This window comes from Cavia porcellus, unplaced genomic scaffold, assembly GCF_034190915.1.
Source record: "Cavia porcellus strain 051 isolate PalLab524CR breed Dunkin Hartley unplaced genomic scaffold, mCavPor4.1 scaffold_19, whole genome shotgun sequence".
Lineage (NCBI taxonomy): Eukaryota > Metazoa > Chordata > Mammalia > Rodentia > Caviidae > Cavia > Cavia porcellus.
This window is the reverse complement of record NW_026947502.1, coordinates 15,441,218-15,453,676: the sequence shown is the minus strand read 5'-3', so window position 1 is coordinate 15,453,676 and position 12,459 is coordinate 15,441,218.

Genomic DNA, 12,459 nt, shown 5'->3' with positions numbered 1-12,459 from the left:
CAAACCCAGCCCTGGTTTCCCTGGAAGACGGAAATAGCCCACAGGATAAAGGCACAGACCCACCCTCCGCCAGATCTTCTCACAAACCGGAAAGAATTATCCCCTCGAAGGAGCTCTCGGGCAACCTTAACAGCAACAATACTGATTTTTAAAAAGCTGCTACTACAAAAGAGAAAACAAATCCGGGTGAGTAAGTCATCTGAACTGCTAGAAAATGAGTCTTCCTTTTACCCATCTCTTCATTCTAAATTGCACGACGATGCTGTGGTTTATAGCACTCCCAAAGCCATCAAGCTAATGAATAAAGTACATCGTCCACCTTTTTATCCCAGATTTCCATCTTCCCCACTGTCATTACCATCTTGCCTAGAAAATCATCTCTGGATCTTTCTGCGGCTCCGCAGAGCTAGATTGTCACTTAAAGGCCTGTTAACCAAGTGGAATTGCTGTTCAGTAGCTGCAAATAAAATTCACACACAGCACAGAGGAGTTTATCATGGGAGCTGATTAATTAGCAGCTATGGAGCCCTGAAAACAGAGTTCCATTTCATTACCATAGACACATAATTTTTGGTGAATACTGTTGTGATTTAAACACACTTACTCCAAGGAAGGGGAGCATATGGAGGTAAAAGAGAAATGATCATCAGGAGTAAGATCAAATATAAAAAGGATTTTTATATAAAAATGATTTTTTTTTAATAATGGAATGATTGGTCTTCTCCCATGCTGGTGGGCTGCTGGCTCTGTGCTTTTCTGCCAGGGCCTGTGCTTTTCATGTACACTAGCTCGTTTGGTCCTACACCATGGCAGGACATAGGCACCATTACTGTTTGCATCCTGCATGAGAGAAAATGGAGGCACACACTGAAAAGCATAGCTTGAGTTAATACTCGGCGGACTCCGGAGCAGTAGTTCTTAACTGGGGCAATTTCTGAAAATATTTGTGATTGTCATGAGTTGCCATAGTTGAGTATCCCAAGCCTGGGTGTATCTAGTGGGTCAAGGGTAGGGTTGCTACTAAACATTCTATACAATGCATAGACACCCCCCCACACATACACACACACAGCAAAGAGTTACCATCCCAAAATGTTAATAGTGCCAGACTCAAGAAATCCTACTCCAAGGCTTGCTTTTTGCTCTTGTGAGTAAGGCCTGGCTCAAAGATAAGGGCATGATGCTTAAGAGGCAGGTCATCAAGGATCACGCCCTCCTATGTATCAGTTGGGCTGTTTCCTGGCAGGTCACCTCTGCAGCTAAAGTCCATAGACAACATTGATGTACTTCCTGCTTAAATCCTGTATTTTACCTCTTAAAACCTCTGAGAGACTGCAGGTTGTCTATTAAAAGCCAGAAAATCTCTAGAAATAATTAAAACGTGTGGCATTAGGCCAGAAATACCAAATGCATCAATCAAATAAAAGTAAGATTCAAGAAGATATCTATGTGCATGCTGAAATTTAGGACCAGGTAAAAATATTCTTTCCAAGCCAAGGAACTAATCGAAAAGCAGCTCACAGATATGCATTCATTCATTGTTTTAGCTATACAATTTTCTCTATAAATCTAAAAGGATCCTAATATTGAAAGCTTACTTCTTATGAAGCAGAATGAAAATTTAATCTGTAGAAGAATTAACATCATATCTGTATCACATCATATGTAAAATATACACCAGACGAATATACAGAAATGTATATAAATAATACAACAAAAATTATAAGAGTTTCAAAGATAAATGAAAGAATAAATCTTTGCAATCATTGAAAAAGACTTTCTTGACAAAAGTGTTTTGTGTTGGTCTCAGCCTTAGTCTTGTAAGGAAAAAAAAAATGAAAGGCTTAAGACTCTGTGGCCAAACAACTCAGAGTATCAGTTCAGGAAAGAAATAATCAGAAATGTTTTTGCATCCTTCCTGTGGGAGAAATTCCACAGCCAAAGAAAAGGGACAGTGGGGAATACCCATGAGCATTCCACTCTGTCAGTCTGAGGTAGAAATTCTCCTTCCTTCTCTCTGTTGCTGGTATCACTGGTTACAGGAAGTATCTGAGAAAGGGAATGGAATAACATTTGCACATAGGTGCAACTCTGGAGCATAATTCTGCTAGAACAATGGACTCTTTTTGTTAACTTTTTTTTTTTTTTTTCAGTACTGGAGATTGAACTCAGGGCCTCGCACATGCTAGCTAAGAGCTGTATTCTACTGACTACTGAGCTATATACCCAACCTTTCTTTTTAAACTTGAGACAGTCTCATTCAATTGCCCGGGTGGAATCAAACTTAATTATCCTCCTGCTTCAGCCTCCCAGGGTGCTGAGATTCCAGGCATGTAGCACCACCTGGCTCTTGTTATGTTTATGCATGAACTAACGTGTGCAACTTCTGCTCCAGCAGCGAAAGGGGCTGGTTCCCAGGATTATAGGCAGACAACTGCTGATCTCTGCAGAGCAGGCTGACCCCAAAGTAGTGGCACGGCATGACCCTCCCCAGGACCCCAAAAGACAGCTAGAAAATATGTTCAGCTCCAAATCCAAAACTCTGGAATTAGTATCCATAGAGATCTGCAGAATCTTACACCCAAGCCTTGAAGTTGGAAGGGAAAGGGAACATAAAAAGAATTAAGATGCATGTATTTTGTACACGTACCAGTTCCCCAAAATGAAGGCAATCACTACGTACACATCCTAATAAAAATAAAAATTTGAAGAAAATGAAGTATTGACGCAGATTTCAAAGACTAAAGCACAAGATCTCCATAGCAAAGAATTATAAAATTAAAGTCTAAAACAGTCATTTTTTTAAGCACGAGCTTATATCTTTTGTCTCAATAGGAATGTATGTAAATAGTCACATTCTTAAGGATGTAAGGTTTTAGCAGAGTAAGGAATTTAAGAAAGATCTATAATACAGAGACTGGACACGACTCTCTACCGTGGAATATCTATCCAGTTGTTTTTTCCTATGATCTTTCCTTGGAGAATCAAAAGCTCTCTTTTGAAGAAAAGATAATAAATAATAGGTAGAAGAGCCTGAGCCAGGCTGGCCTGAGAAGAGTCAGATGTAAGTTTGAGTTCCTCTTGGCCAGTAAAGCCTGGGCAGATCACTAGATCATCTGAGTCTCAATTCCTTAGTCATCAAATACATACAACTGATCGACCCCACAAATATTAAATAAGCGCTCACGGAACGCGCCAATTTGCTGTCAGAAATTTCATGAAAAATTACGTAACATGGCACAGGAAAACGGTTTCCAAATTATAAATCATAAAAATATTTCATAAGTTACTGTTGAAAATAAAAATAACTTCTATCATAAGACTAACCCAGTATTTTGTACAACTAATATGCACTTTTAAAAAAAAGACTGAGACTGAGGCCAAAACACGGCATTTCTGTCAACACTGTAGAACAGCCAGAAGGAGTGATCACCGTTACAATTCAAAATGTGCCCCAAAAATGGCTTTTAGGGACTGTACCCCAAGAATATAAGTTGCTGACAGAGGAAACAAATGTTTACTACAGATTTAGGTTGTAGGGTTATATTGAGTGAGCGGACTCCGCAGAGTTGATGCAGCTCACCTGATCCCAGGGGACCTTTGGGGAAGTGAGACAGTGGAAATTCAGTGATGAGAGGAGAGGAGAGAAAGCGCCATGGAACAGTCCAGCCTTGCCTCGCCCCATCCCACGCTGGGCCCTCGTGGTCCCCTAAAGCGAAGACCAGTGCCAAGGTTCTACCTTAATGGACCAAGCAAATCCAGACAGCCCGAGCAGGCCCCGGGGTCAAATGCTCTACCTCCCTCCTGGGCTCCACCACCGCATATCTGTGCACCAGAACAGCATCGAGACTCTAAGTGAATAAGCGAAGTTCATTCTGCTCCAAAGCCCACTCTCAGCATCTCGGGGACAAAAAACATCAGCCCAGTGCTGCATTCAGGAGGACCTGGAGCAAAACGGAAGTCCAACAGGCACAGAAAAATGAACCGATGTACATGGAACGTGAAGGCCTCAAATAACAAGAAAATACAACAGTCGAGCCCACCAAACCTTCAGGAAAGAAAAGCTACCCTCTTTGCCAATTAACAGAGGGCAAGGGCAGTACATGAAAAAAACAATTTTAAAGCCTAAAAAGATAAAACCCCTTAATATCCAAAGACAAGCCTGAATGAGATTAAAAAGAGGAACACAAGAAACTAAAGGTCACAGCCATAATCCCCCAACCCCAAATGCATGCGCCACGTTTACTGTGCAACATTTTCATGTTATGGTCACTGCAAGACAGTTGACGCCTTGCTAGATAGAGGCCACAGCCTACCACGCCAGGGTTTAAAACATATTTTACAGCCTGTACAGGCTGTAAACCACTTCCCGATGCCACCCCACCCTGAAAAGCAAAGAACAAAAGGTTAAAAATATTTTCCTTTTGGAAGTGGACCCAGGTCTTAACTAAAGTGCTGGGAATATTTCCTAGCCCCTGACAGAAAGTCTCACCTACTTGCACTCCCATGTCATTCAGTATGCCTTCAACATTCTGATTATATCTTTAATGTGCCATTTACTCTGCAATAATCCACTGTACAAAAGCCTGCTGCCTCTCAAGCAGCCGATAAGCACATAATAAATCACCTTGCAATGATTTTCCTCTAGCGCCTACTCACAGTGAGCTCCTAAAATTTCATTTTATTTTACCTTTTCTAGTTCAGCCGCCCTTCTCCCCCTCCTCCTTTTGCTCCCAGCCCACCCCTCTGGCCCAGCTTTCTGCCCAGATTTTACCACTCCAATCGGCCTGCCGCTGCCACCCTGGGACAGGAGAGCGCTGTCTAGGGTCTCGCAGGAAGAGCATCTTTCTGGAGAAAGGCTCTGGCTCACTGGGGGAGAGGAAGGCACCCGCAGGCCTATTTGCATATGCTTTTATTCCATTTGCACACCCTGCACGCTAACGCTCTCTGGAAAGTCCCTTCTCAATTCCCTCCTAGTGGCACTGAGGGAGGAAGAGGCTGGGCCAGAGTGGAAGGTTCCATCCAAGCAGTGTCAGCGTCTCCCCGGGGGAAGCCTCCAGCTCCCTCCCGATGCCCACAGGGTCCAGACCAACACCAGCGCCGACGGGGACCCCGTCCAGCCCCGGCTGAGACTGCAGGCTACTCTGGCCTGCACGCTCTAGAGAGCTCCTTTGCAAGATGCGCGCTTCTCCAGCCTCCCCCGAGGAAGTTCTGGTCAGGCGCTCGGTCCCCAGGCTTCCTGTCTGTACTCTCCACAGCCCTGCGGGGAAATCCCGAGACCTCTATCGGCTGCCCAATGAGCCAGTTGGCTTTTCAAGTATGCACAGGGCTGAATTTCGGCCAAAACCTCAATGTATCGTTAACCAAAAACAAATAAATACCGTGTGTAGGCTGGGGGGTGGGAGAGAATTGGCCTTTAGGCTAAGGATCAGGCAGAAAGCTCTTTTTTTGTTGCTAAGAATACGAGGTCTGGATCTGCTCAACATTTAAACAAACGGATGTTTTGAACAGTAAACTGACTGCTTGAAGTGAGCAAAGGCCCCACAGGCTGGAGAGTCAGAAATCTCTTCTCAAGCATGCTGCTCTGGGGCAGCCTGGAAATTCAAGGCAGGCTTGAGTCTCAGCGAGGCGCAGGGGAAAGCTCCATTTTGGTGGTGCCTCAAAGTCTGCTGAGTGTTTCACATGCAAGGTCTTTGGTAGTCCCTCAGCAGCTCTATCAGGGAGCCAGCATTACGCTCCCCATTTTGCTGATCCAGAATTTATCTTTGGTGACATTAGGTGGATTTGCCTAAAGTCACATTGTGAGTAAGGTGCCTCCACTGGTGGCCTCTTTTGTTCCTTTTTCCAAACTGGAAAGGCCCTTGGAAGGTGCAACTGAGGATTCAGATCTCCACTCAGGGTCCACACTGTGTCTTCCCTGTGCCGTTTGCCCGTGGACAGAAACGAGACAGTTCAGCATGTCACATCAGGACTTCAGGACCAGGTAGTGGTATCTGTGGCCTCACCAGAGAGTGCTCCTTGTCCATCTTGTGGGTTCCCAAAAGAGTTGTTCAAACTTCTGTTATAGAAAACTTTGCAAATGTTTACTGAGCACCTGTTACATACCAGACACACTATACAGGCATACAGGTCCTGCCCTCCCTGGGATCCCCCAAAAGTAGATACGATTCTTATCTCAAGATTACAAATGAGGAAACTGAGGTTTTAAATCGTGCCCAGGGTTTCACAGCTAGAAATGAGTAGAGCCAGGGTTTGAAACGATCTTTGCTGTCCCCAAATTTCTGATGGCCGCACACACTGCATTACATTACCCCCACATCACAGCTGTTTCTTCACATGAGAGTCTGTCCCTCTGCAAAAGGTGCTTCCTGGCCATGTAGGCTGCTGGCCCCAGTTTCAAAGTCCCGGCTCTGAGCAGACCACACACTAATCAGCTCTGCTGAAGCAATGGGGGATAGAAGGGAGGAAGCCCATGGTGTCCGTGAGAGTTCAGAGCTCACCTAACGTGTCTGATTAAGGAGTAAACGATCTATTTGTGAAGCTATATAAAAGGCCGTGAGTTATAGTGTTTCAATTGGTGGCCATCCTGCTTAAAGAAATCTGAACACCATTTGGATACATTAACTGGGGCAAGACTCAGATGGAATAAACCAGAAGAACTCAGGCCTGGCTGGTTTCTGCTAACAAGTTCATTATCCAGTTCCAGTCCACTAACTTCCGCCCTACAGGCGCCTTCACAACACCTGGGGCTCATTTAGTACAGTTTTCCAGAAACAGCCAAGTGGATGCTTGGGGCCAGGATTTAAATAGCTCTAGGCTGCCAGCTATATGCACGTCTATTGTCTGCATTTTGCCTCGGGAAGAATAGACTAAAATCAGTGAGGAACCTTTCATGGATGCTCTATGAATTGAGCTTTGTCCTTTTATAATCAAAATTTGTATAATATTCTTATTTTCTTGGGTTGGGGAGGGCGGGGTGAGTTTAAATACACAGTTCGTAGAACCTACAAGGCGTGCCAGACTGTGCACTTTGCCACTGTCATCTAACCCTTATCAGATGGATTTTACCATCTCCATTTTACAGATGAAAACACACAGAGGACAGAGGCTCGGAGAAATTAGCAGCTGACAGTCAGGAGCTGCTGCGAGGAGGACTGTTGTATGTCTATGAATCTTCTTCTGGGTCAGGAATGCTATTTTCAGGGTTAGACGCCGGGCTGCATTTCCTAGGAATAGATGCTCAGAAATGCAAAATTCAGTGGGGTTTTGCCTCTGAGCTATTTTCAGTTCTGTCACGGGGAGATAAACTTCAACACTGATATGAAGATTTTATGAACCCTGAATTCTTAATTTCAAGTGGCATCACCTTCTTTTTCAATATCTCATTCCTCACTCTCCTCCCCTTCACTGGTGTGTTAGGCATTTCAAAATATACCCATATCCCACAGTAGTAAATGTAATAAACACATAAGCTCTCCTCAATTTTGCATAGAACTGGGTTAACGGAAATTATACCTAGCAGAACTAGGAACTCGCCTTCCATAGTGGTATGATAACATGGATATAGGAGCTAAAGTTGATAAATTAATACACTCTTACAAAGTTGCATGGGGGAAAGTTAAACTTCCATCAGCTTTGATTTTAGAGTTGCTAATTTAAATGTTTCATTAGCATATGTCTATAATACATAATAAATATATTCATCATGGACTTCTTTTAATTTTGGAGCCAACCATTTTTTTTTCTTTTACCCTGGCCCCTGAAAAATACATACACTGTCCAAATTCCTGATGTTGTATCTGTTCCGTGTTTAAGGTTTGCTTTTGCTCTAGGTCTGATGCACACATACAGGGGACTTAAGAATCCTGCCACGGCTCTCCTCTGATGTCACAGAGTAGTTTCAGAGATATGTAAATGCAAAGCTAGAAAAATGACCCCCATTGTGCTCCCCATGAGATGTCTCTACCTGGGTTCTTTGGTCCTCAGAACCTTTGATATGGCACTTGGAAACTGTGACGTAGTTGGCTATGAAAAATACCTGCGAGCGTCATGACAATGCTTTTGTTTTCAGCCCACTCGGTCGCTGAGATGCTTGGGGTTCTTGAACCCTGGAAATTCCCCAAATAAATAGCTGCTGTCGGGGTAAGAGCTAGAGCTGGTACCTTGATCAGTTTGCAATTCTGCTGGGCCTGGGGTTAGAATTCAGCTCACCTTTGACTCTGCATGTTCAAGGGGAGGTTAGAACCTTGCTGGACTACCTCTGTGCAAGGAAAATGGCACGGACAAATCCCTCTGCCCCAGGTGCTGCCTACAAAGAACAGTGATCCTCGGAGACGTCCCTGACGGTTACCACACATGCTTTCTTCCCCTATTCATCCAGCACAGGACTATCTGATGTGCAAACCTTTCACAACGTTTTTCACCTTTCATCTGTGCAAAACTGGTGTTACCAACTGACTTACACATGTGTAAATACAAGGAGAGCCAAAAGAAGATGGCCTCGCCAGGCATGGTGGTGCACACCTGTAATACAAGCTGTTCAGAAGGCTGAAGCAAGAGAATTGTGAGTTTGGGGCCAGCCTGGACAATAGCAAGACCCTACCTCAAAATACAACCTAATAAATAGCAAAATAAAAGACAGATAATAGGAAACAGGGGGATAGATCCTTTGCAAAAGAGAAAGTGACCAAGAGAGAAAGGGAGGAAAAAGAAGAGAGAAGGAGGGGAGGGCAAGGAGATGGAAAAAGAATTAAGATGTGTTATATATATGTACCACTCCCAGAATGAGTATAACCATTAGTACTGCAAACATAAATAAGCTATTTTAATTTTAAAGGAATATAAAAGGAACTTGGATATATAATAATAATCACTGTCAAAATCAATTCATTGCAAATTCTTATTCAAACACTGAAAAGTTCAAGAACTGCATATATTTTTTACTCATAAGAAATAATGGAAAACAAAATCATTGGTTCTAAGGCCCAAAACCTTACACTGATAAATTCATTTTTCCAAGACTTTAACAAATTTCACAGTGATCTCTTTGCCTCTATGGTGGTTTTCCCAGTTTTCCTCTTTGCTTCCCCCCACCACAAAAAAAAAAAGCACAATGACAAATGTTTTACCGCACTAACGTGAGCATCTTATGTGTCTGGGTGAGGGTGCTCAGACTGAGCTCTGATCCCTGTGTCTGCAGCCAGATGGGACCCGTGACTCTCTCTCAGCCTGTATAGGTTTTTTTCAAGTCCGATTTTGGGTTGGACTATCAAGGAAAATCATGAAATACCGCACAGAATTTTTTTGAACTTCACTGTTCATGTAGTGAGAAGTTCACGCTTAGAGCTATTCCACAACTCAAGTATCACTGTAATTTTTTTTTATACCAGGGATCAAACTCATGACCTTTCGTTTGCCAGGCAAGCGCTGTGCTGCTGAGCTAAATCCCCAGCCCTACAGCACTTTAAATTGATGGTATCGTCTCTCTAAGGTTCGATGGGGGAGAGGGTCCCAGGCCTTAGGTTCTAGCTGAGAAAAACTAACAGCCTTTCTTAGCACATATCTAATAAAATCAGGAATAACACCTACCTGACAGAGTTGCACTCAAGATTAAATTTACCTTAATAACAAGTAAAGTACCCAACATAACCCAAGGTCCATAGCATACAGCAAAAAGTTCACCTATTATTTATCTTCCAGAGAACTGGATGTCAGGTAAAGAGATTATACCACACTGCTGATATCTATTATGCAGGAAAACTAACAGTGCCAGCTGCCCTCCTGTATTCTGAAAGTCCTAAAACTGAAAGTGTATCCAAGGGAAACTGCATTTCTGGACATACAAACAAAGGAAATGGACTTGTATTTGTCCATTTGCTGTTGCTACAACAAAATACCTGTGGCTGGGGGCTTTATTAAAAAAAAAAAAAAAAAAAAGGAACACCGTGTATGCTGGCACAAGCACTTGGGAAGCTGAGCAGCAGGATCGCTGTGAGTTCAAGGCCAGCCTGAACTACACAGTGAAACTCTGTCTTTAAAAAAAAATAAATAAGTATATAAATAAGTAAGTAGTTTTTTTTAAAAAAAAAGATCTTATTTAGCTTAAAATTTTGGAAGCTGAAAACCCAAAACAGCGTGGGTCCATCCATTCAGCCTCTGGTGAGGACAACTTGGCTGCTTCACCACATGGCAGACAACATGGTGGAAACACAAAACACATGAGAGAGAGAGAGAGAGAGAAGACAAGGGGAGACAGGGGTCCAGAGAATGGGGGAGCATTCCTCTTTCATGACAATCCACTCTTGCGAAAACTCAGTGCGGAGGGTGAGGCCCCATGACGAATTACCTTCCCACCTCTGGTCTGGAAGTTTCCCCTGCCTCTTAATATCACTGCCCTGGGGACAATGCCTCTCGTACAGGAACGTTAGGTGACTAAGCAAACCCGAACCATAGCAAGGCCTAGAAGGGAAGTGTAGCAGCCCCACCCTGAGAAGCTGCCTGAAGTTGGGCGCTGAGCACACAGGGGCGCCAGGAGTCTTCACACTAACACCGACAATGCCCTCCTCCGGGAAGGCAAACAGGAAAGACATGGTGGGGACACCATGAGGTGCACCAAAGGAGCTCCTCATCCCCGGAAGTTAAGGAAATCACTGATAATGAGGCCAAAGCCGAAGCCAATCAACGTTCAGAGTGAAGAATACTGGCAACAAGCCTAATGGTCTGCAGTGGGGAATGGGTTAAGTAATAACAGTGCTTCTATGGAATGAGCACATTTACTTTGTTTAAAATGGTGATGCTAAAGTACGCTTAACAACTCTAAAAATCCTCTAGCTGACTTGAAAAGGGAAAATACTACTACAAAAGCCTTGTGACTGGCATCTAATTTCTCGAGAAAAAGTCAGTACAACACACCAAAAAGATGAGTAGCTATTTATAAAAGAGAAATGGAACTAAGTGGGATCTTTCTTACCTTTTCTCAACTGTACTTTCTCTAACAAAAAAAAAAAAAAAAAAAAAAAACTAATAGATAACATCTTACCAAAAGAGGAGAAATTTAGTTTAAGAAAGAGAAGGAAAAAAGGAAGCAAAGGAGGTCAAAAGCAGAGTTTCCCAAACACCTTTCCCCAGGCTGCCTCTTCCTCTGGCATCTCTCTGCTCTGCCTTTTCAAAGCTGGGGGGATAGCAGGGCAACCCTAGCCCTGCTGTTAGTCAAAGATTACAGATAAAAGCCTAGGAATTCACAAACAGTAAATATGTGTAGATCAAAGATAAGTGCACTTTACGGGTAATTTTAAACCAAAATTGCTTTGTCTTTTCCATGTACTCATAAAAGCACAAATGTATCCTGAAACCACCCAAAAGCTTTCAGCTGAACAGAATGATCCAAAGATGGAGAAACAACATCAGCTTCAAAAAGCATCTCTCGGGTTTAGGCCACGTAAAGCAAACAGCATGAGAGAAATGATTTTGAGAGGCAGAACCACACGTAGGTCCCAACCTAGGCTTGATTAAAAAGAAAGTAAAACCACATGACACAGTGTTTCTACAGCGGGCCAGTGGAGCCACCAAAGGGCCACCTACTTGCTAAGGTCCTACCTCTGCTGCCTCATGCTGGAGGATGAAACAATAGTGGTAGCCCATCCGGTTAATATTAGGTGAAATGAGCGGAAGCATTCACATCTGATGCGTGGGAGGTGCCCCTTCAATAGGCCAGGGGATACTTAATGTGGACTTGCCAGATAGCACCCAGTGCTCTGCCCAGCACTACTCCACCCTGCCTTTGTGAAAGTACCCTTCTCCTCTTCCCAACTGCGCTATTTTGAGGTGGAAATGATCCTACTCTTACCTCCACAGGTGCACAGTGATTGTTTGAACCACTCTTTAGAACAATGAAGACTGTTTCAGCAAAACACCCATAACCCACACCAGGCCAGTGTGAGATGAGCAATTCTAAGCTAGTATAGTGTCTCCAGGAAATACTTTCTTTCTCCTTCCGTAGATGGTGCATAAAAATGTGGGCTGGCAATGGCCACAGGCCCTTCTGCTATCACAAGGGTGAGTCTGGAGCTGTTAAAGAGATCCAGGTAAGGGCTGGGAATTTAGTTGGGCTGGGAATTTATTTCAGCAGCATAAGCTCCTGCCTGGCAAGCATAAAGTCACGAGTTCGATCCCTGGTACCAAAAATAAATAAATAAAAATAAAAACCACCTCAAAGTTGAAAGAGATCCAGGTAAGTGCTGGAAATAAAACCAGTATTTAAGAGAGCTCATAGTAACAGTGTGGGAACCCCTGGATCCAGCCTCACCTGATCTCATCTCCTGATGCACATCTCAGCCATAGGAAACAGTGAAGCAAATTTGCTCCTTTGTAGCTTGCATGAAAGAAACCCTAACTGATTTGCGTCTCTGAGATGAACAATTCTTTATATCTCTTTCTCTACAAACCGCCTATGTCCTGAGT